Source organism: Athene noctua, chromosome 4, assembly GCF_965140245.1.
Source record: "Athene noctua chromosome 4, bAthNoc1.hap1.1, whole genome shotgun sequence".
NCBI classification, from domain to species: Eukaryota; Metazoa; Chordata; class Aves; order Strigiformes; family Strigidae; genus Athene; species Athene noctua.
In genome coordinates, this window is record NC_134040.1 from 84,230,623 (window position 1) to 84,256,096 (window position 25,474).

Sequence of the window (25,474 nt, forward strand, 5' to 3'; positions counted from 1 at the left end):
TGAAAGTCTGCTGTGGTAGATTAGAACATAAAATGCACTTTTTCCTTTAAACTAAAATAGGGGGAACACTTGACTGATATTTCTGTTTTGGTGCATCTTTGTAGGCATAACCACATAAGACACAACTGTGAAGTCAGTGTCCCTCACCTGATCTACCAGGTTTCAGACTGTTTGTGGTCTCATTTCACTTGAGATCTCACCCCTGGCACCTCTGGAGATTGTGTGCATACTTTTCTTTTTTTTTACTCTCCCTTTACTTTTTCAGGGTACTGTCCCACTCCCTGCAGCTTGCAACCTGGATCTTCACTGAGTAAGTAGGTTTGTTGCCCATAAACCTCTTCAAAACCACTCAATGGGCTTGTAGAAAATGAACATTACTTAGGAGAAGTCTGTCTCCCAGTCACACTAGGTCTGCTGTTATTTCATTTATCTCCCTCGTTATTCATTAATAAAAGAAAATAACATATAATCTTAAGTTGGAGAGTGCTGGAACTGCAGTAGATGTGCTCTACCTAGAACAGGCAACGTGTGACACCCAGGTTGGAGGTTTGGATTTTGCAAGATCCCTCCAGGGTGCTCATCGGCAATACTGATCATGGCTTCTGTATATTTTCACTTTAGCCTCTTTAAAATTCTACACATGGATAGGAATAGCTTTAAAATATTATTTTTCTGATTAACAGGCTGCACATGGGTAGGAAAAATTGGAAAGTGTAAAGCCTGTATTCCTATGGGCCATGAATTAAAAATGAAAACCACAGGTGGTTTGGGTTTTCTCCTTCTAAATCAAAACATGATGACTGAGGCTTAGCCAAAACCAAAATATGGCTGCCCATGGCCATTTTTCAATAAAAGTCCCCCAGATTTGTTACACATTCCACTGAAAATCTTTATTGTTAGCATGTTAGACACCATGTCCTGGCCAGAAAGGAGTTTCTCGTTTGACTGTTTTAAAATATTTTTTTGCTTAATATTCCCAACATTTTGCAAACACAGTACTTTCTTTATGAATAGGCTCTATCTATCAGATTGTCTTCTGTATTACATTCTGATATTTCTTTAAGAGAGAAATCTTTGTTTTGGCTTCTAATAAACATTATATTATGATAGCCTAAGAACCCCGAAGTCATGCAGCTAAAGCATTACAAAGATAAGAATTCATTCTTTTATCTTCTCTTTATAATATCAAAAGATGTTTTGCTTAGTTCATTGTGTCAAACATTTAATAAGATTAATCATTTTCTGACCTTGGAACTGCAAACACTTCAGTACATTGGAAAAATGATCAGGCATATGAATGGAAAAGATTTACATTGTTTGTGGTGTCCAGGAAGATATAGATCTGTGCAGCAACAAATACCCAAGCTATTTCTCATCATTATGAATAGTAAACTGTAGGTTTAGAGGGTCAGAAAAAGGCAAGTGTTGACTTATTAAATCATGTTCCAGTGTAAAAAAGTAATCAAGAATTAACTAAGTAATAATCCTGCCCAAGTTAGTGAAAAAAAAAAAAAAAAAAATCACTATGGCTGTTGAAAGAGTTCTCTGCAGGAAAAAGGTTTTGCCTATATTTCACACTTTCTCTTCTTATTTTTTATTTATTTCATTAACCCATTATTTATAACACCCAGAAACAGAATTATAGAAGATTTCAGAAGTTTCTGTTTGAAGTTTTCTGAAAATCTGTCAAATGACTAAAAATTGCCCAAGAAAGTCAATGGCAACCGAATATTACATGAATGAGGAGACTGAAAGATAGAAACTGGCAGCGTTTACAAGCTGACTGCCTCTCTTAGGCTGGTGCAGTAATAGAAGCTGAGTAACAAAAAAATAAGCACCTTATTTCAGAGAAGTGCCAAACATCCCTCAGCAGAGTGAAGACGAGATTTGTGAGTGCTCAGGCTGCTGACCGTGAATGCAGGGCTTTAACGTCAGACACACAGACTTGGGTTTTTTTTGATTATAGCATTATTTAACTAAACACTGTTAGAAAGCAAGCGTTTTCCTTGACGCTTATATAAAGTGTAAATTTCATCTGGAGAATTAAAAATCATCTGGATCCCTGTATCTGGTTGAAAGTTTGAGGCTCCCCTAAAGCTTCCCCAGCTGACTGCATGCCCCTGCCATTACACCATCTTTTTTCAGGAATTATACTTACTGCTACTTTTAGGCGCTGGTAAGACAACCAGCCTAAGGAAACCTCTGGTAAATCACCAATAATGCAAAAAGAACTCCTGCATGACGTAATTTTTAAATTTTTTAACTAACTTATGCGCCTTGGGGGTCAGTGGCAGGGCTGCCATGCAATCAGTTGCCAAAAACTGTCCATGTAACTTTGGCTGAAATTCATTGCTTCATACAGAGACAGCTCAAAACCGTGGACTGAATATCAGTTTTGCTCCACTGCCTAACAGCAATTTAAAAAAAAAAATCACCATCTGCCATTTTTGTAGGGAGCTTAAGACCTGATTTCTATATGCAGGTGCTGCTTTTGGGTTTATTACCCAGAGATGTTTCATTGAAGCGGTGAAGTAATGGAAAGATTCTAGCTGGTGAAATGGAGGGAAATATTTTGGCTAAACACCACAATTCTCCAAGCAATCTACTGTCTTGCCAGTGCCAGGGGTTTACCAGGTGAGACACTTAAATTTTGCGAGGAACAGGTTTTTTAGGCTGCAGACCGCTGTGAGATTTGAGAGGCATAAACCTCTGTCGTTGCTAATTGTTGTATCTTTCTACAGCGATGCATAAAAGGTGGTGGGTGGTCTTCTGCAAGTGCTTTCCTTGCACCCAAAACTCTGGCCTCAGCCATCAGTGAGGAAGTTTCAAGACTAGTAGATATAAAAGAAACATTTTACCTGTGGCTGAGGGAATGACAATTGTTTGGTCGTTTTACTATTTTTTTATTTTTTTTTTTAAATTTCAAGGTTTAAAATCAATAAGGTCTACCAAACTTGAGCCTTCGAGTCTCCTTTGCTCTTTAAAAATTAAAGGAACTTTCAGCTAGGAAAAAGTAGGCTTAGAAAACTGACTTTCCTTTCTAATAAATAATTAAAAAAAAAAAAAAAAAAAGGCCAAAATATCCTGATGTTTCTTAGATTTTATTTTAAAGCACAGAAATTTGGAAGGGAGTAAGTCTGAAAAAAAAGAATTAGCAGATTTGGGTGGATGAATGATAACCTGTCCCATTAGAGTAAGGAGCAATATTTTCAAAATACTGAGTTGAGTTCTTTTTATTTGTTCCTAGTAATTGAATTTTTAACTATTAAATCTGACATCAACTGTTTGTCCCTAGTACGAGGATAAAACCCCCTGTTTTTAAAAAGCTGGAGTTGGAGTTTCAGGAGCTAAGACTTTAGAAACTGTCAACTAATGAGAATTCATTGAAATCAGGGGAAGTGGCAACGCTGTATACTTTGATTTAAAAAAATCCCGTCACTTATGAACGTAATGAAATTTTCAAGAGGAATGACTACGTTTGAAAGTTCTGTAACTTTTTGTCTAGTGTCTGGTAGAGAATAAGAAAATATTTTTATATATAGGGTTTGATTGACTGGGTGTGTTGATAGATGATGTTGTTGCAGGTTTCTATAAGTATATGTAGATTGTATAATTTTGTGTTTTAACTATAGTGTATATCTACTAACATATGTATTTTTATGTAGTGAGTAATACTGTAGCATATGTTCATGTTTTAGTACTTTGGAGATAGTTCAACTGAAAAGGAAATGGGATTTTATATCTCCTGGATGTTTATTTTGCCCTTTACACGTGCTTCTGCAAATTCGAGGGGATAAAGTTGAAGTCAGAGGGGCCGTAGCAGTCGTGCTGGATATTGCATGGGAGTTGGGAACATTAAGTGTCCTGTTTCCATATCTTGCAGCGATGAGCTTTTAGTTTCCAGGGTAATGGTGTTAAAGGCAATTTTGCTCTGTGGTATATGTTGATGTTGGCTGGAGTGGGTTATGCACACATTCCTGCACCACCCTTGGCTGCAGAACAAACTTGTGGACTCGCTCCTGGGGCCGGACCAGAAGTGACACCTTCTCGGAAGCCCACCACCATGAGGACTGCACACAACGTACCGAGGCCATCAAAGTTAGATCACAGCCTTGTGAAATATCCCTATTAGTTGATATATTTACATAGAAAAGCTGACCTGGAAGACTGCATCTTAAGTGGTTACTCCAATAATTTGCATTTGGTAGTCTGATGTAAAGCCCAATAAGAGAAAACTGGTATATATTCCAACTCAGTGTGCAACAGCTGCACTATAAATTAATGCAGAAATAGTAGTGAAACTCCTAGGACTTTTTCCAGTTTACCTCTTGTGAATGAGGGGCCAATAACTGTTAAATCCTTTTGTCCATCCTAAGGGCACCAAGACAAGAGGCCTGGCCTACTACACCTATTTCTCAAGTCCTACAGGTTGCCACCCCTGGTATCTCTATAGAGGAAGCATCAGAGGTCAAAGGGGGTATGACATCAGTAGAACTTATCCTGGGAATGTCTGACGGCAGTGATTAAGGGTAAAGGGAAACCTTCCATGAGAACAAATAAATGTGTTTGCTGAGAGGCAAAAGTTTAAACCAGGGCAACCTGCGTCTCTCTTAATAAAACTTCAATTCCTCCTCGCAGCCAGTGGTGAGTCGGGACATCTCCATCTTGAAGATGGAGAAAGAACCTTCTTTCTATGCTTTCTCTGGCTGCTGCTAGCTCCCTACCTTGTCTCATTTCCAAGCTTATAGTTTGCTTCTATGCTAGGTGCAATCAGGGAAAAGTAAATGACATGTGGAGCCAGACAGGGGTGTGCACTAACATTATTGTGCTTCCTTGTTGCTTTTCTAACAATCCATGGTATCCTCCACCATGGTCCCTCAACTTTGTCGTAGCTTTCTTTCCTTTTAGCCCTTCCCTTTTGATTTAATGCGATGCAGCATGTACTGTACACTTGCACATACGTGTAATGAAATAATGAAGCGAGACCAGAGTTAAAATGAGGTAAATCGAGGTATATGTAATAAATAATTAATATATAAATATATATGTGTTCCTTTAACTCACCGCAGCATTCGGCGTATGATTTGATTGGCATTCATTTTTACAGTCAATTGAACCGTTCTGGTTTCCATTTGCAAAGCAAACATCTGCTATTGTTATCTAATTCAGGCTTTCGACAGACATTCTAGCACATAAATCATTTTTGATTAATTTTTTACTTCAGCTTTAGCTTTTAATTAATGTCACCACATATTTTGCAAGACAGACAATGGCCTTCAAAAAAAGTCCCAACACCATCATCATGAAATACTCAGTTATTGATCTCATTGCACAAATTTCTATAAATGTTCAACTCAAATCAGCGTGGCTTTTACATCTCTTGTGAGGATCATTAATGACATTGTTAATTCTCTCCAGATAGCAAAAGCAATAATTAAAATCGCTTTCTTGATTTTCTAGCATGAAGGGAATATACAGGGAAATGTCTTGGATAGCACTATGGAGAAAGTGTTTATCGCAAGAAAAGAGAAGACTAGCTGTTCCTTCAACGTGCGGATCAATCTGTTTAATCATTTGCTATACAGGGGAAGCTGTGATACAGATTAATCAATTACTCGCTGCACATGTTCCTATCCGACAGGGATATTCCTCTCTGACTTGGATTTCCATGGCTGAGTTCTCTAGAATAAGATTGACAGTACTTTGGGGACGGCTCTTTTCCTGTGGAAATCCTCTTTACGCATGTATTGGGAGCTGCAATTTAACAAACACGTCAAAATTCTTGCTTTTGGCCTTTAATTTGCTGTATTTCGACCTCATATTAAGGCAGGATTAAAACTCTTCTTTCGTTTCTATAATTAAAATGAATCTCTTTGGCTGTTTTTCCACTCGGTTTTGTAAGGCTTTCCTGCTTAACACTGTTGTGATTGATAGGAAAGAAATTACTGAAAAATAACGATGTATCCAGGACTACAGTACCAATGTTTCCCATCATGCTTCTAATAGCCTGTGCCAGGAGGGGTTGGCTGATGTACCTGTGTCTACAAAAGCCCGACCACTGCTGGATTTGGTATAGAAAAGCTGCACTTCATCTGGTAGCGATTACATTGTTCAGGGTGGGTAGTAAGAAACTGTTCCTGTAAAAATTAGTTTTACTAATACAAGCAGTGCCCACCTTGTATCATACAGTACTATGAACCTAAATTCTCCTGTTCTAGATCTGGCCTTAAGGGAAACATAAAAAGCACATAAGAAAGTTAAAAAGTAGTTTTTGTGGCAGTGTAAAAAAAATAAAGTGAATAGCTATTCAAAGTAATCCTTATTTCATATTTTTCTCCAAATTTAATCTATGACTTAAAAGTACTTAACACTATGAGCAGTCCAACTTTTCTTCTTTTGTTGAAGTGCTACTTCTGCTTTATGATCTGGAAGCTGTGCAGACCATTCCCTGCCAAAATACAGAAAACAACAAACCAGGCAGAAAAAAAACCCTAAAAAACAAAAACAAAAAAACAACAACAACAACAAAAACAAAGGCAGACTTTCTTCTGACGTTATGCTCAAAATGGTACTGTATTGTAGGGTTCTGCCCATGGTAACAAATCCCGTAGTAGCAGAAAACAACAGAATTTCCAATGCTGGTTAATTCTTTCCTCCTTCAAACCGAAGGGGACTTCCTTTATACGTTTCACTACTGAACGTCTTGAGGAAATGGAATGTTTTCATCCCCTACACTACAGTGAGGTCCACAATTCAAGCAGTATAAACCAAGAGAAACTCACCTGAAGGGAAGTAAAATATTTCATAAATACACGGACCTTTGAAGCGCTTTGCCTTCTCATGTGCAGGGCCGTGGGTCTCAGGAACTCTCTCCGTAGGCTGGGAGCCTTGGGCTCTGCTCTGCCTGGAGGCGCGAAGCCTTCTCCCATCTGCTTAGAGGCTATCCTTGACTGCTTTTTCAGAGTGTAGCCATCCTCACATTGTTCACTGTCAGGTGAAAGGCTTCACTGGCTGCATTAAGCAACTGTGTTGGCCGATTACAGTATTAATAATTGTAATTTTGCCATCCATACATGTCTTGTTTTGTGTGCGGTAGGTCATCCACGGACAATGCTTGGCTCTCTAGTGTTCACCTGTCCAACCCCAGCCCCATCGCTAACACACAGTCTGGACTTTGGTCTCAGTTTCCTGGGCAACCACAAATTCCTCTGTCATTCCTTAAGATTCATCTTCTAGGTGCACGCTGCTTCCAGGATCACTTCAGGGAAGGACTTGAGGCCCCATGCTGCCTGTGAATGTGTTCCCGTATACCTCCATCAGGCTGTAGGGAAAGAGGTAGGGAGCTTTCCTCAAAGCCTGTGAGAAGGTAGAGTGCTACAACAGCAATGAGATCACGCAGCTTAGTCTGAGTTTAAGAGGAAGCCCAGAAGCCACAGCACAACTACACGAAGTGCTCTCAGGCTTTACTGACTGCCAGTGATGGTAAGAGGATCTCTGTGCAGCTATGGGCAGGAGTAGTTTTGTGTCTACGTGTGGGCGGAACACCAAAAAAAAACCCCAAATCAACCCAGTGCTGTTAGTCATCCCTGGGTACTCTGAGAGTAGAGGGGAAAGGAGCTTTGTCAGGGAAATACCCTCTCACAGGCAAGGCAACCCTACCTTGCTTGTGTAGAGGAACCTCTCAATATACCTGAGCACCAATCCACCGTGTATAGTTTTGACACTGGGAAAGCAGCACCAGCAATGGGATAAGCACAGGTTAGGGATGGCCCCAGTGATACCTGTGCAGTGTCAGTATTTGCTAAAACACTGTCTAAAGCTGTCCTCGTAACATACTCGTGAAGGACAAGAGAAGACACAGGTAACACTAAGCCAGCAGTATGATAAGCAGTATTGTAAGAGAGAACATCAAAGGCATCGCTAAAGCTTTCAGAGTTTTGCAGCATTGTAGACTTCTCTTTCTTTAACTCCTTGTCCTCCCAAACACACGTGTTTTGCACTTGGATCTTGATCTGGCCTGAAGTGACACTGCCTCAGAACTAATTTCTAATTTCTCAGTAGAGAAAATTAACACTTTCTCTGTTCACTACCAGAGTGGAATATATATATTTTCTCATGCCTAAATGCACAACAGATATTGCCATGGAAACTTGGGATAACCATTGGACAACTCTGGGAAAGTCATTCTGTGGAGGAACGCTACGTCGCAAGTGTCAAAAACATTCTTACTGAAAGATGCAAAACCTTAACTAAGAAGTGTGCTGTCTCTCCGGAGATGCTGAACGAGGAACCAGGATTACTACCAATGAATATTCCTGGCAGGACTTGTTCATACAGGTCTAAGAGCTGGTGATCCCCGTTTCTGCCTCCATCCCCACAGGAAGGAAATGTGGGTGCGTCATACACCAAGTATCATCATCGCACTCTTGTTATGGCCACGACCAAGACAATCCAGGGAGGATTGCCATCCTGTTGCCTTGCACACTGTCCACAGTTTTGATGTAGTGAAGAAAAAAAACCCACTTTTCTTTTCATGAAAAAGTCATATGGGTTGTTCTCAGTACTGGGAGTTATACAAGGTCTTTCACAGAGGAAAGATAAGGAAAGGGAAGAGGGGAAAAAAAAAAAAAAAAAAAGTAAATGTTCCTAACTGAAAGCATTAGTGATGTGATGCCGTCTTGCACTGGACCACAGCCTCCATACATGAGATTCCCCACTTGTTCCCTCTACAGAATTAAGCTTTAGTAGATGTGTAACTAAGAAACCACAACATTCAAAGGTAATGCCAAAGCTCATAATAAATGGCTTTGAAACAGAAGTAAGCTGGGATGCTATTGGAAAACAGGCAAGGCTTGCTCTCCTCCGCAAGATGCGGCAGAAATGGCAGAGCTGTGTGATCTCCCAATACTTGTAATACTTGCAATAACTGCAATTAATGGGCAGGACTTTGTGTAGGTGACACTATGCTGTAGTGCCGTGGAGGAGGATGCTCCCACCTTTCAAACCATTGCTGATAGCAATGGAAAGCAATTAAGTGTCTAACACCAAAGAAAGCTAAATTACAAGATCAAAGATAACTAGCTGCTTGTTTGGGTTTTTTTTCAAAAAGAAGAAGAGGTTTTTATAACTAGTGACCTAGCTTGAGGACTTTGAACTGTTTGCTTCTGTGACTAACGACCTTTCCATGGTGAAAATCTATTAGAAGACAGACGTGGTAGCAGGGCAGGAGAGCTCCTCGCTGCTGGGACTGAGGGACGGTGGAGCGGCCTGGGAAATCAATGGTGCTGCCTGCAGCCCGACAGCTGGGGAAGGCCGTGGTGTAGCACTTCCCCCTGCTACTAGAGGAGTCGTGTTCCAAAGCATCTGCAGTGGTTGAGACAGCTCTGCAGTCCTGGGTGATCTCAGTGTGCGACCCACTCTTGAGGACTACATTCCCAGTCGGCTTCAGCGGTGAATTGGCTTCAGAAGGATTGAGGATGTTAATTAATGGAATTATCCCTTTTAACATGATCTAGGCTGCAGACTCCTCCAAGCCAGAAAGGTTGTTGTGAAAGTGGTCTCTTTGCTCAGTTGTGGATTTTTGATGTAACATTCATAAACTTTCTCATCCCGGCAGCGTGATTCTCAGTGTGGTGGCTGCGCATGCCGGGCCACAGGGAGCTGCAAGACTTTTCTCCTGGCTACTGGCCTGAATACATGGCTTTTTTGCCACTTTTTTTTGATGAAAAAGATCAGTCCAGTAGATGCTAGGTGGAAACTCTAGCAAGGAGACTTAAGGAAGAAAAATCTATTTTTCATATTAGTATCTTTAATCTTGTGTAGCTAGAGTATCTAGGTCACCAGAAGCTGAGCTTCCATAAAAGGAACAAAGCATTAGATATAAGTATATAATTTGAAGAAAAAAAAAATCTCTTGCAAGTATGTAAACCATAAGATCTTCTATACTGGCTCAAAGCAAAGGTCAATCTAACCTCCAATCTTGTAGGGATGCTGGCACACACAGGGGCTGGTTTAAGTGATAATCCCCACACTATGGTTTGCAGTTTCATTGAGCTGGTCTCTTCAGCTTTTTTGACTGAGTACTGTTTTCCTTAACAGAGCACTTTTCAGTTGTTCAGTATTTTTAAAGAGCTTCTTCTGCAGACCCAGTTTGAGATAGGTCATTTGTCCGAGAGTTCAACTTTGGTTTGGGAGCATGCATGATTGCCACTGCAAAGCCAAGCTGCAAATAATTCATGTAAGAATTTTATTGTGACCAAGAACTTCCCTCAGATCTGGGGTTCACCCCGCTGACCTTCTGACAGACTTCCTGCTCCTGAAACGTTTGAAAAAGGTTTTATTATTGACTTCTATTCCTTTAATGAGTTCCTTTAATAACTTGCTCCTCTATAAATTGGCGTGCCTTTCTCAGGTTTAACATTTAACTTGTCAGGATTTATGTGCTTCTCCTTTTTTCTGAATGTGATTTGTCATTTCTGAAGGGTATCGTTTTTACCTATAGCCACCTTTCCTCTGCTTCCCGAGCTCTCTTCTGAGCCTTCCTCCTGGCCATAGACTTTGACAGCAGGTGTAACTTCCGAGTCTCTCACCTGGTATCGTTAAACACTGATTGCAAGCGGTTTTTTCACTCCTCCTTTCCCTGACCTTTTATCTACCTCCCTCATTTTCTGTAATGTCCAAATATTGGATATGGGGGTGTTTCTCGCCTCCCATGACAGTGCTGAATTTGAATGCAGTGCGATTATCATTACATACGTGGCAGTGTAGCCAGCTGGCAATCACACCTTCGGCATGATCCTGTGCGCTTCTTGAGGTACAAAATTAAGAAAGGCCACTCCCGTTGTGAAATATCTCACAAGTATCTCTAAAAGAGCAGCAACATGGGGTGTCTTAAGAGTTGCACAGACATTACATATCTGCCTTCATTCGCTTCTGTGCAAAATGGTGCCCGTGACTTGGATGGTAGCATCCTGCTGGACCAGGGAGCATCTCTGAAGGTGGCTTCTCCTGACCGTCCCACCCCCATGTGCAGCTTCGGCTCTGGTGGTGGTCGCCTCACTGCTTTGTGTAGGCTAAACACCTGGGGAGCCCTGCCAGCCCGGCGTTTCCTACCTCCTGTGCGTGGAGGGCTGGCCCCTGCCTGCAGTGATTATTCATCAGTGTCAAGGCAGAGTGGCATGGGCTGAAGTTGTGCCGTTCCCCATTCCTTCGCTGCCTTCACCAGGCAGCCGCTGCCCCTCATCCCCACCCAAAACCCTTCTCATTTTATGTGTCATTCAGAAAAGTGAAAAACAGCCAAATGCGGGGTTTTTATAAAATGGTGGCGATAAAAAAGTGTTCCAGGTTGGGATTTTGTATGCCAAGTTTTAGTGTGGAGTGAGTTTTTATGGCTGAGTTATAAACCCCCTAAAATATGGTTTTATAATGGAAATGCTGACACAACCTTTATACACACCCGGCCATAATTCTAGATGATGTAAAATACCTTATATAGAAAGCCAAGATAAGTGGATTTCTGCTATAAAGAGCAAGGAGAAGATGAAAAGTACACCTTTTAGCTAAGTATTTTCATTCTTTGTTTTAATTTTGACCAAAGAACAAACCATATATCTAGAAGGGCTGGTTTGTAAAGTCATACTTCATGTTTGTGCAAGACTAAATTATGTTTTTAATCTTTCTAGCAAACTAAAGTAATTCTTCCAGGAAGATCACTGTTTCCCAAGGCAAAAGTCAGGCTTAAGCCTGCTGCTGATAAATAGGCGTTTTCAAAGGAATTTTATTAAAAATCTGGAGAATATCACAGCAAACATAAAATAACGTTTTCAAATAATAGATACAGCGCTCAGAGGAAAGTGTGTTAGAAGTAACAGACTGAATATAATTGAAACTGACCTCATAAAATCTTCAGTGTATTTTTGTGATGCTGCTTTTCCAGGTCATTTCAGGATAACCGAGTATCCAGGAAGTAACGATACTCATCACCAAACAGCACTTGGAGTTTAACTCAGCTATAGATCCAGAACTCGAGATGTTTACTTAACGATTACATGCAATATCAGAATCCCTTCAACGTGAAAATCAGCCTGATAACAACAGAAAACACTGAAACGGGTGACTCCTGTGATTTTCTGTACTTCAAACTAGATTTTCTCTCTAAAAAAGTTTCATTTTAATATTTTAGCTTGTTTTTTTCCTATATGTGTTCTTTTATTTAAATTCAGAAGGATAGGAAAGGGGAAAGGGGACATTCAAGGATTCTGCTATACCATAGTTTTCGGGCTGTTCAAGAACATACTGATAATTCTTTTTTTTTTTTTTTTCCCCCACTTAAAAATATACATGCTAAATATATAAAATATTTTAATAGTAAATTATACATTGATTTAATTGGTCAGATTGCACCTCTGTGACCTTTTCAAGGCTTCATCTTTTCATTTCTTTTTGAGAGAAGAATCACTTGTGAAATATTGACTGTCCTTATCTTCCTGACACCACGGTTTCTGTCATCAGCTGTGTAGAAGTGCATATCCTCTGCATAACAGAAGAAGCTGGGCTGCTGATCAAGCCTTCGTCTTCCACTTGCTGGGAGGTTTGCAGAACATTTCGTGCTATGCCTCCAAGTATCTCTGCTAAAGTAAAAGGGGGACTTCAAACTTGAGGGAGCTGAGCCTTTGTTTGCCTTGCCCTGAGCAGGTCCTCCCCAGCTGCAGCGATAAAGTTGTCTATAAAAACCTAGACAGACTTCAGAAAGGGAGAAACGGAGGCACAGAGAGGTTATGTCACTTGCCCCAGACTGTGCAGGAAATCTGCGGTGGGGCCAAGAATAGGACTGAGGTGCTCAGCTTCTGTATCTCGACCACAAGACCATTTCTTTCTTCCTCACAATTAGTGTAACAAATAAACGTCACCGCTGCGAGGGCTAGCACAGAAAGTGTTGCACTATGCTAAACAGCTGCTCTGCTGCAGACTGGAGATCAAATATTTCTCCGCAAACGTTCAGAAAATCTCTGAAAATTGAATTGAGGGCTGCATATGTTGATTACAACCATGATTATTTTCTTAAAGAAACGTATACAAAAGAAAATGTTTATTCAAATTAAACCAAAATATTTTCTTCTTTACTGAAGTTCCATTTCTTCATTTTTGAAGTAAACAGATGCTAATACGAAAGAAATATTTTTTTCTTTGGTTTCAGTACACATTTTTTAAATGTTAATTTGCCATCATCTTTTTTTTTTTTTTTTTGAGTTAGTCATAAAACATCCTCACAAGAAACAAAGGGTGGTGTACAGCAGGGTGCTGCAGCCATAGCAGAGCCCGTGCCCAGGGCTGGCTCTGCTGCGGGGAGCAGATGCACAGCCAGCTGTGGTCCCTCCCGAAACTGCTCAAAGGACAGGCAGACAGCACAGCCCCCAACCTTTTAATGTCCGCAGCCTTCTCTAGAAATCACGCCTGTCGTGGAGAAAAAGGCAACACAGAGGCAAAAAACCCCACAGTACCCCAAAGGTAGAACACGGATGGAGACACTGAGAAACAGCGACCACAGACAAAAGCCTTGAAGCACATCTGCTGACAGTGCTAGTAAGTCTTGAATATTTTAGCAAAAAGGTGGCGGAGGCAAGAGATGAGAAAGGTGAAGGATTTGAGGCACCATCAGCACTCACTGGCTGCCGTCCTGCCTACCAGCACCCTTATGGGGCTGGGGAGACCAAGACTGGGGCAATTTGGCGTTTGTGAATATGGCTGAAACCTTCAAGGGGCATCAGAGGTGGAATTACTTCGAAGCAATGTCAATTGGGGTGAAACCTGATGAAGTGCCTTTGGGCAGTTCCCTATGAAACTCGGTGCGAGGTCGTGAAAATTGACTGTACGTTCTTATTCTGCTGAAGAAGAGAGAGCTGGCAGGTTGCTGCTCCTGAAATGTCCAGGTGTGACGTGAGAGCTGCTGTCAAAGCATCCACACAGAGCACCTACAATAAGGAGTAATTATGAAAAACAGCAGAAAATCCTTTGTAGGCTGCACCCCTTAAGAAGAACGTAAGAACCCAGGTTCATATGAAAACTGAAGCATTTGCTTATACTTTGAGATTCTAAAAAAACGTACAGTTGGCTGACACTACATATGCAGGGAAGTGTTATCCAAAAAAAGTTACAGAAAAAGATGAATCTATTAAAAGAGAAAAGCTCTGGGTTATGTGATAATGGTGCAGGTTTTGCAGGAGTCAGACTATAGATATTTCTGACAAAACTAGATTATTTTTCTACCCACGAACATGCCCTCATTTGTTGAACCGATGGACCAGAGAATTATATCTACCTGTTAAACCCAGCCCCACACTTTGCTCGGGTGAGGCTACGCGCTCCACTGAAGCTGGCAGTGATGAACATGCTGTTGCACTGGCAAGATACTACAACTGTGTAACTGCACTTTACAAGAGAAACTTGACTCTCTCGATCACTCACAGAAGCTAAGGAGAATGGGCTTTACTAAAACTGTTCGGAATCATATGTAGTAGTTCAGTTTATTCCGGGGTAGATACAGGCCCTGTCTAAATAAAGTGTCAGAGGTACACGTCACACGGATCAGAGATAACGGTGGAAAGGAAAAGTTTCCCTTTTCTATCTTCATACTTCCTCACTTTCCGTGGCACAATACAATGATTCATATTGCAGGCAATGGAATCGAATTAAGAGAGCTGAAATCTGTTCGTGCCCATCCCTGAAATACAAGAAGCAGCTTTAGCTTCAAATAGAATTAGAATGTTTATGGATTTATTTATGTTTCTCAAAATTAGAAAACCAGCGCTGACAATGTCAAAAATTGTGCAGAACTCTCTTCCACTTTTGCAGAAATGAAAGCCGTTAGATGAAAGTCCACCTAGAAACCACATGGAAAGGCTTGAGATTCTTGAGTTGCATTAGGTTGAAGAGACGAACAGCTATGAATGGCCCTCACGTGGACTGCATGGCTCTAGTACCTAGTTGTTTCATCATCTTTAAGGGGCTAATGTGTCTAATTATTAATTTAGTGTAACAACAGAGGCTTTCTGTCAGTCCAGAAGATTTTGATTCTGAATGAACTGCGGTAAGAGTAGTCCGGGATGGAAACAGGTATGGGCTTCCTCTGTTATTTACACCATTTGTTAGCCAGAAGACAAGCAGATTTCGGGCCATTAAATGGCTACAAACAGCGCAATGGATCCCTGGCCAACAGTATTTCAGTGTCTTGGTGACCATATCAGTGGCAAGATTTCTTTCTGCATTACACAAAGCCACAAGGGATTTGTATGCGTTGTTCTCTATTGGTTAAATGACCCTTTAAAACATTAAAAGCATACATGTATTTTTCTAGAAAAACAAACCAAAGAATTTGTTCAGTAATGGGATGAAATGAGAATTTTTCAGTCTTCGGTGCTGTGCAAAACACAGCTAGGATTTGGGGCAGATTCTTGGATGCTGATCAGTGTATTCCAGGACTGCAGTAGAAGTGACGAGTGTTCAGTAGCTCCCGGGAACAGACTTGATCCTTAAGTCACTATTTATGCATCGCTCTTATTCCAATCTGTGGGAGTTTTGCATGAGTTAAGTGTCAGTCACTTTGACATTTAGCCCAGCTGGTTGAATGATATACCATGACTATATGGTGCATTTTAATCTGAATTTTATTCTCCATACTGTACTCCATCCCTCGCTTTGCTACCTGTTCTCTAGCCAGTTTATGAACACTAAAGGCACCATTTAGTATATTTGGTTTAGAAAGCAGCCTTCCAAGGAATTTTCTTGTAAGGAACAATGGATAGGTGGGTAACAGCGGGGGTGGAGGGGAAGTCAGCTGGAAAAGGAGGCAGGAATTTCTCAACACAGCTTTACCACTAAAGTACGTGTGAGTGCACCCCTCCTCTGCATGATTCAGCTCCCTGACTGTAAAAACAAGGACCAAGACAGTGGGGTTTATCTTTGTGTCAGTGTCGGAGGAGCACACAGGTTTAACTGTAATACCCAGAACAAACTACATTAGTAGCAATAACTATAAGCTGAAGGAAGTGTTTGCTGTGAGATGTTCCTTGACAAATCCATACCGTTTTCTTTTTGTGAATGTAGCAGCTTGCAATTCACAAGTGTATTTACTATAAAATTTATAATTTGTCTCATTACTTATGCTTTGTCTTTTTTTTTTTTTTTTTTTAATTTCCTGGCAGGGCACCTCAGTTTCTTAGTTGATCTGTGATATCTTGTTTTATTTGGACTCCACAGCTCCTATGGTATGGCAGCTCATCGATGGGGTAAATGTAACCTGTACGATGAAATACCTCAAAGAGAACCCAGTAATGCTTAGTGCAAAATTAATCTTCAGCAAATGCTACCTTCTGTTTGCTTAAAACTTTCTCCAACTGAACATTCCTCCACAACAATAAGCACTGGGAATTAACTAAAGAGATCTCAATTTTTCTTTCCCAGAAAATAGTTTCAGGTTCTTTCCCCTACCCTTACCCCTGATGATTGATCCAAATTTCTTGTTTTCACCTTCTTGCACCCGTTTCCCCTCTTACTCTACAATTCCACTAACTTTTCTTGTCTCTGTTCTATACCTATTTTCTTTGGCTTCAGCTTAACGTAGCATTTAAGAATAGGCTTATCTTGGAGCACACAAGCAGTCCTATTTCTCTGTAGTGGGATTATGTACCCAAGCACTTTGTTTAGCCAGATTTTTGCTTTCACAGTACTACTCTATTTAAGAATTTATCTGAAACGAAAAGGTGTGGCGATTTTCATCCAAATTACATCATCATCATATTTTCTGCATTGGAGATGCGGGATTGTCATGGGGCAAGCTTGCCGTGCACTAACATTTCGATTGTCGAAAGGCTTTTAGTTTTGGTCTGTTCATTACTTCTGCCACATTTCTTTCTGGGAAATATGTGCATGGGCGCTTTAAAAAAGAAGAGAATTGTACTTCTAGAAACGAACTTTCAGGTGACCCAGACGATTATTCAGGAGCCTAACATAGTCACTTATTGTTGTTTTCTACATCCCCTGTGTCTGAAGTGTCTATGTAGAGCTGGCAGATGTGACAAAAGGCCTATAGGTGACCTATTCAATAGATCAGCTTGCTGGGTGTTTAAAATAGCAAGAAACAGATGTGCTTAGGCATTTGCGTTCCACCCCAGATCTGTGTCTTAGCTCTCTAGAACTTTTTTTAAATAGAGATAATGTTCAGTTGGAGGAAATATTTAGCATCCGTCATTATTAAGATCACAAAATATTAACAACCCCTAGCAAAATTACAGACAGTCACAAAACTCCAGGTAAATAGAAGCATCATTTTGTTTTAAATTTGTTAAATATGCCTGAACTGATCTTCGGGCACAAATGAATGATCTTTCATTTCAAATCAGTGAGTGAAAATTTTAAGTTATTCTCATTGTAAATCACAGCTTGACCACCAGGTTTTTCTTAGAGTAGTGAAGCACTTTACTACCATGTGCTCAAGGGTACATAATAAGTGAAAATCTAAACCTCCTTAGTGCGTTCATCATCTTGTATTTGTATGTGATTTAGTGCAGGCTTAAAAGACCTACAGCCTTCTTGTTTTGTAGGAGTTATGCATCATATGAAGGCTGTCTCGGGACTCTAAATCAATCCACTCTTCAGCAGTCTCCAGTTCTAGCTGAGTATGTCTTTTGCAGAGCAGCACTGACAAATACATGAATTTATACTCTAGGATCAGATGTCACAGAAAAAATGTTGGTGTGCAAGTCCTGACAGCCAGTATAGCAAATCTGAAAGAATCTTTATTTTTCCTAAAATAGAGAACATTCTGCTCTTATATTTGATTCCAGTGCCTTAACCTTGTTACTACAGTAAAGTAACATGTGACTAACAAGTAAGAAAGAAAAAAAAACAATGTGACCTTCTATCCCTGAAGCAATTTCTTAGTAAAATGAGATACTTCAAACATACCTCTGCGAAGACAAGAAAGCTTCTTAAAAACAAGGTTATCTGAAGCTCTGCACTAGAGCTGTTCACTTCCACGGAGCCCACCACAAAAAATTAATATATTGGAATTGAGAATCTAAAAGAGAAATCATGTTATTTTACTACTTGTATATGTATACACATGCACGTATATATACACATATACATATATACATACATATACACACAAATATACATGCTATATAAGAACATATTTGCTTCTTGCAGTCCCAGGTGCAGCACATATACCTCCATATTGGACGACTACCATTTGGGAAGCACTAGGAAGGAGATTTATATTTAGACAGTGCAGCAGAACTCTAGGCTGACCCTTTCAACAAACTTCTTCCTTTACAGACACCTTTTGGGGAGCTATCTATTATTATTCCTGTATTAAATAGAATGGAATATTGTGATCAAATGGGATACTGTTATTGATTAAACACGTTCCTCAGAGGCTACATGAAGTGAGCAATAAAAGTGGCTGCTGCAGTAAGTCACCCGTATCAAACCTCCTTTTTTTCCACCTTTCCTTTCCATTTATTTTCCCAGCAGTCGTATAAAACATTGTACCAGTGTCAGTATAAAACCTGTTTTACATATATCTCCTCACCGAAAAGGTAAGTCATGAAAGGTTTAACACTTGTGTTTTAAAATAGCTATATTATAGAGAACTAAATTGACCAGCTAATTTCTGCTGCCTCACAGAAGACCTCCTGGCCTGCCTTGCTCTGTCCTGTTTCATGCACCCAGGCAGGACAATAATTTGTCAGGTGGAAAAGAAAGTGCCATCCAGAATATGTATCTGTACCGTCTGTTCAGGCCTCTTCAGAGGAGAGCTCCTGCTGATACATGGCAATTATATTTTAAACAAAGATATTCCACAGACCGCAGATTCCTGTAAATCTCCATTATAATTCACACAAACAAAATAGAGATGGATGGTTATACAGATGGCTAGGTACTGCAGTGACTTTCTGCAGCATATAAATGGTCTCATACAGTTTGAGAAGGCCAATTAGGAGCTGAAGTCTCAATTTAAGACACAGTTTTTCTCCACTACCACTTAAACTCTATTAAATATAAATACTTCTTTCTCATTAGTGGCTGAAGTAAGGTTTTATTTTCCAATAAAACAACTCAGAAGTCATGAAATCTCAAAAATTATGCAGCGTTCTTATCTCTAGTAGACATTGCAGAGTTGGTTTGTGGTTTGTTTTTTTTTTTTTCAGAAAACAATCCTTGAAAGAACTCTGAGCCGTAAGCGAAGGAATGCGTTTAATACTCTGGCATTCATCACACACGTGGTTCTCAGTTCTTGTTTACAGTAGAATAATCAGCGCTCTGCAATCCAGTGTGGAATTTCAGCCGTGACTCAGTTCCCCCAATCAGTGCTGTTAGATGACTGATGACCTGACTACTTAAACAACTAGCCAAAGTTTATAATTCCTGGTCACATCCTGTCACACCCAGCAGGCTATCCTGCCCTGCTCAATACAAGGAAGGTAAGCAGATCGGATTTGCTAAATATGCAGTACTGAAGCAGAGGAATAACTCTGGTTCCTGGTCGGGCTTCTGCATTCATTCTGCTGCAAAGTCCTGTTCAGATGGAGAGAGTGCAAAGGTACGAATCTTTTCCCTCCCTCTGCCGCCAGCCACTGGGGCTTATTTAGCAAGGAGCTGCCATCCTCCTTTAGAAGAGCTCACTGCTGCGGACCGCAGGCCATCTCCATCCCAAAAGGATGACTGACAGGTGGAGAGATCTTGTTCCAGAGGGATGTGCCTGACTGGTACCTGGCAAGGCTGGGATTTCAGGCAAACTCTTCTCCTTGCTGGTGAGCTATGGGCAGCTGTACAAGGGTCACGCTGTCTTTATGGTAATCCCTGCTCATGCTGTGGGTCGTTTTGATTCCATTTCTAATGAAACTCAATTTCTAGAAATTCTAACCCAAACTAGTCCAGGAGATGTGTACGTCACAGCATCTAATTTGCCCCACAGATAGGAGCTAAAGAGAAATTTCTGAGTTTATGGACTTATGGTGATCTTCCTTCCCTTCCACGGACGGGGAATTTAACACTCGTGTGCATGTATGTGTTTCTTCCCCACAACTACACAGACTTCTGGAGGCGATGTAGGTGTAAGGCTGCCAGACTGCAAGGCCTGTCTGTCAGTGATTTAGTAGTAGGGAGTATCCACAGACCTAGAACATCTCCCTGTGATCACGGTAGATTTCAGCTGCTCCTACCCGAAAATGCATTTCAAATCTAATGTGAAAACTTGCAAGTCTGTTAGCAGGTTAAAGACAAGCACGTGAACCTTGAGGATGTCAGTGCTGGACACACCAGAGCTGGGCAGGGCCGTAGGAGCTGGAGGGAGCTGGAGAACCACGTGTAGGCTGAGCATCCCTGGTTTTGCAAAGCCTGGCATCCGCAGCTGCTTGGAGAGCAATCTGGTCCTGGGGATGCTGCATCCAAGCCAGACTACTTCAGGTGCAAAAAAGCTCTTCTCTTTGTGGGGGAAGGCTTCCTAACACTGAAGCATGTTATTGTGATCAAGCACGTTGCAAAAGGGTAAAAGGTTTCTCTGCCATCCCATCCGCTTCTCCCTGAGCCATGCCAGGCACCTCGTAAGAGCTGTCGGAGGGGCAGTGTGTTCCTCTGCAGAGTTTCTGTCCTAGGAGATGGAACAGGAGGGGCTATCAGTATTAACACTTTCCTTCCTGCCAGTATGGTTCAAAAAAGTTTTTGTTGAGGGCTTATTCTTTGTCTTCTTTAAACAGATGTGACAGGCCTACTCCCAGATAAATAGCAGGAAAGTAGAATTTACATCCTGACAGGAAGAAGAAAGCTGAAATTGAATCAATTTAGATTATTTGGGGATTTATTCTGACTGCTCCTCGATAAATTTATAAGGTTTCTGCCTTTTCCTTCCATAACTACCAAAAAGTTCCCCCTTGCAAGGTAATGAGATACACCCCCAAGCTATTAAGATTGCTATGTCCTTCCGTTATTTATTTTCACAATTTACCCACACTCGATGAAACACAAACCTGTTGCATGTGCCACCATATCTCCGAGACATGAAAGTTTAACCTTAAAACACTGTGATGAAGATTTTAAAGCCTAATTATTGATTTTAAGCCTCTTGGCCTTTGTGTCCCCGCTTAGGCACACCATGTAAGAGCCCAGCTTTCAGAGGACATGTTATTAGAAATACTGTTTTGGGTTTTTTTAACTTTCAGAAAATGGTCACAAAAGGTTATTAGCTGGATTAGAAAGCATCGGTAGGACGTTTTAAGGCATGCCTATGCCATAAAACAAGGCATGTGGATGAGCTCTACGGCTAGCTGGTGAGGCGGTGGGAACACTTTATAAGATGGGCTTCCCATCATCTTGAAGTGGAAGAGGAAGCCTTTTCAAATCATGGGAAACAAGCTCCTAGATGGATTCAGGTTTAATATGTATGAGAGAGGAATCCATCTGGTATGCCTAATAAAAGATAGAAAAATTATTTTCTGCTCATGCTCTGTTCTGAGTTTCTTTTCTATCAACACAAAAAAACTACATGATGCTCCCCTGGGGAAAAAAAAAAAAAAAATCAGGACTAGTGTAGAAGTAAATTATGGACAGAGATGGGCATTTTACTGTATTTTGATTTTTTTAAAAAAATTTCCTTGTCGAAATAATGTGACAAACTGTGTAAGACATAATACAAAAAAATCGGGAAAAGACCAGTGATTTGATTCCTAATGATGTAACGACTTCCTTGTGTGCTTATCACAGCTCCTAATGTCAACGACACAAGATGATTCTTCTCTTTCTGTCTTTTAGTCATATTTGTGTCAGCTCCAGATGACAGCATTCCATTTTTAATGGTAAATCATAAATAGCTCTTTATTCTTCACTGCAAAAATTTAATCACTATTAACCACACTGGCGTTCATGTGAATGTAATAAGTATTTTTCATAAGGATTCTACTATAATTTTGCAATGCAAGAAATTCACTTAGTGTAGAACTCTGTTGACAGCTTTGAAAGGGTAGATATTAAAGGTTATTTCTATTGTCTTACATGATGTGCTGAGCCTTAAATGAAAAATAAGGGCTTAATTGCATGCAAGCAGAATTTGTACTAAAATAAATGGATCTCCCTTCAATTAGAAGTGGAATCAATTTCCTAGCTATAATGAATCAAAAACTTTGCTTATAATAGGCAAGTTTACTTCAAGAAATGCTTGACAAGATGGTAGAATCACTAAAATAAATTAATGGACTATCTCGGAATAATGTGGAACCAAAGGATGGTATGTGTTACTATATGAGAAGAAAGTTCAAAAGTGTGGCAACTTCTGCTCTCCATGTTTGATTTTCCAAACACTGCAGACATATGGTGCATAGAAAGTATGTGTGCCATGGAGCAGAATTTTCCATAGCTCCTGCTTCCATCAACCATCCACACAAAGCAAATGCCAGTAGCTATCACCAATTTTTATCTTGTATTTTGAGAAGTCATTGCTTCCATTACTTGTAGCCGTAAGGTATCAAATATCTTTCATAAAACAAACAAACAAACAAACAAAACCAGCCAGGAGTTCTATCTTGGGCATCCCAATACTTTGGTCTTTAAAAATGCATGTGTGGCCAATGAACTGCTCCAGGGGCCATGAGAAAGGAACAGATGCATACTCTGCCTTGGCCCATTACCCTCCTATTCATTTCAACACACTGCTTGATTTTTGGTTTTTGCTCCTTGCTCAACTATTTATTTTATGGTAGCTCATTGCTTCCTCCTCATTTTTCCATTTTACCCGATGTAGCGTGTCACGTTCAAAAAGTGTAAGTGGGCCCAAGTCAGTGTTGCCATCTACAAGCACAACCCCGCTGACATCAGTCAGGGCCACTAATAACAGGGTGGACTTGGCCGTGTGGGTGCACTGCACTTCTCAACGCACACCAATGCCTTTGTTATCTCCTTTACTAGTGTCACATACTACTGCTGCCTCTAAACCCAACCGTAAATTCTTATAAAAGTGCAAACTTCCCGTAGTTCGTTCCACGTGCCTCCAGGCCAACCTAGCTTCAGATTTCTATTCCTTCTAGTGCTGTCTCCCTTGGGTCCCATGCTCCACTGTCTCACTGCAGGCAGTTTAGCCTGTTGTTGTGTTATTTATCTGTGCACTTGCAGGGAAAAAAGAAAAAAAAAAGGACTCTGAGCTCTTCGTCTTTCCACTCTCCCCACCAATTTCTCACCTTGTCACCCCAGTCTTAGGAGTCAGACAGGTATTTCTGGGGCTCCTGGTGCACATTTTTCAGGGATTTGGTTTGGTTTTTAGATAACGTATTACACTCTCGGGTAAAAGTAAACTGTTCTTCTAACTGAAAAGATGCCCAGTATAATTTTCTATTCATTTTTAATTCACAAATTCGGCAAAATACTACAAGAAATTGCTGCCATCACCCAGAAGGAATAAACATTTCAGACTCGGGGTGCAACTTTATGCATTTGAAGTGTAGACTTATTCACGCCTTTCAGTGCTGGATGGTTTACAGGGAATGCCTAGGTAACACTTCTCAGGGATAACCAGGTGTGTCTATTGCTGGGTGTTGTTTTCAGAAGGGATACCAAAGGAAAATTGGTTGTAAGACTTCCACTTGCAGAATATTACATAAATCTCCCTTTACTTTAAGAATCTTCAAACATTTAATTTATTGGGGTCACACAGGAAGTCTGGGAGGTTGACAGGTGCAGAGGGTGTGATATTCTTTCTCCTGTAAACTCAACTCAGCAGCAAACAGAAGAATAAGTTCTGTCTGATAAGTAAATTATGGTAATAAATACGTGGCATCTCACATTAACTTGTGACATTAAAGTAGGAAAGCAAACACAGAAGGGTAGAAAACACGAAGAAAAATCTGCAGGTTTTACAAGAGGTGTGGACAGAGAAGGGAGAACAAGGAAATTATGCAAAAATTTATCTCAATTACTTGTGGCTTTCTCTGGGGATTGCATTTCTCTGTAGTCTTCCTCTACCTTGGCTGACTCTCCCTATAAAGCATTTTATGAGACATGTTAAGTATTTTATGTAAAAAATAAGCTGTATTGCATTGCACCGTAGGTCAAGGCAGGAAGGACACATTGCCAGAATAGCTAGTTAATCTCTTTCATCTTTCCCATGCTGTCATTAATGCTTATCTGTTCCCGTAGGTATTGCAAAGTCATCTATTTTCTCCAGTGGCATAGTACAATAATAAAACCTTTTGATTTGACATACAAGTTGTTTGCGATGCTGGTTTTATTCATGTTCATTCTGAGATCAGATTTGTGCTTTCTTGTCTGCAATGTTTTTATCATGCTCACTAGATTTTCTTTTCTGGGAATTCAGGAGTTTCACTTCACGTTTCTGTCATCTCCCTGTGTGAGAGGGGTTTGATGTTGATGCATATGTGGTAACAGCACTTGTTTTAGATCAAACTATTTAAAGATCCTATGAATTAATTGACTGAGTCTCTTTGTGGGGCTTCCAACCCTGCTATTATCTGATAGTTTGTCTCTTGCAATCAAAACCTGTCTAGGGCTTCCCTGCTCACCTTGTACTGAAGTGGGAACCTGCCACCAGCTCCCATGTCCCTCTCTGATGTCAGAAGCGAGCTTTCTTAATTCATAAGGAGTCTTTGACCACCTCTGTCAGCTTCTTGAGCAAGCACGGGGAATGTTTTGTTTGTTACAGTAAAATGTTTATCCAAAATTATTTAGGGCAAACAGAAGAGCTAAGGTCATTGGCAGCCACTCTTTGTTAACTTAACTTTTAAATGCCTTCCATTTCAGGATGTCTAAAATTTCTGTTTCAGGAGAAGACTATGTCTTGCATTCTACTGCTTTTGAAAAATGTTTCTAATATTCTCATCAGCGATGAGCCTGATGGTGACAAAGGACACTAAAAACTCCTCTCCAAAGGTCTGACACTGCCAAGGAGTCCAAGGAGACTTCCTCTGGAGTGTTTGAATAAAAAAAAAACAAAACAAAACAAAACAAAACAAAAAAACCATAGAAATAATTTACTTCCCCATTTACTTTCTCAACTTGAAAGTCGAGACCAAGGCTTGGGGTGGCTCAGCCACCAGGAAGATTATATGAACTCTCCAAACTACTGAGAAATGTGCATATTTAGAGACAATATATGCAGTTTGCCACTCCAGAGATGAACAGGAGATATGGAGATGCTGGTAAAGGAAGGTGCCACTGGTGTGTGAGATTAATATACTGATAAATTCATGAGAAAGTCATTTGATCTTAAAATTCAAGCCTGAGCTTTAATAGCTCCAGTAATTCTTAGCAAACAGAACAAATTAAGGTAAATGAAAACTAATTTCATATTAGAGAACAAACGTCTGTGAGAGGGAGCTTTTGCCCCCGTCTTGTTTGTTGACTTGCAAAGGGATTGAAGTTGAATATTTCAGCATGGTATAGTAAAATCCATAATTTTAAAGCACAAGAGAAC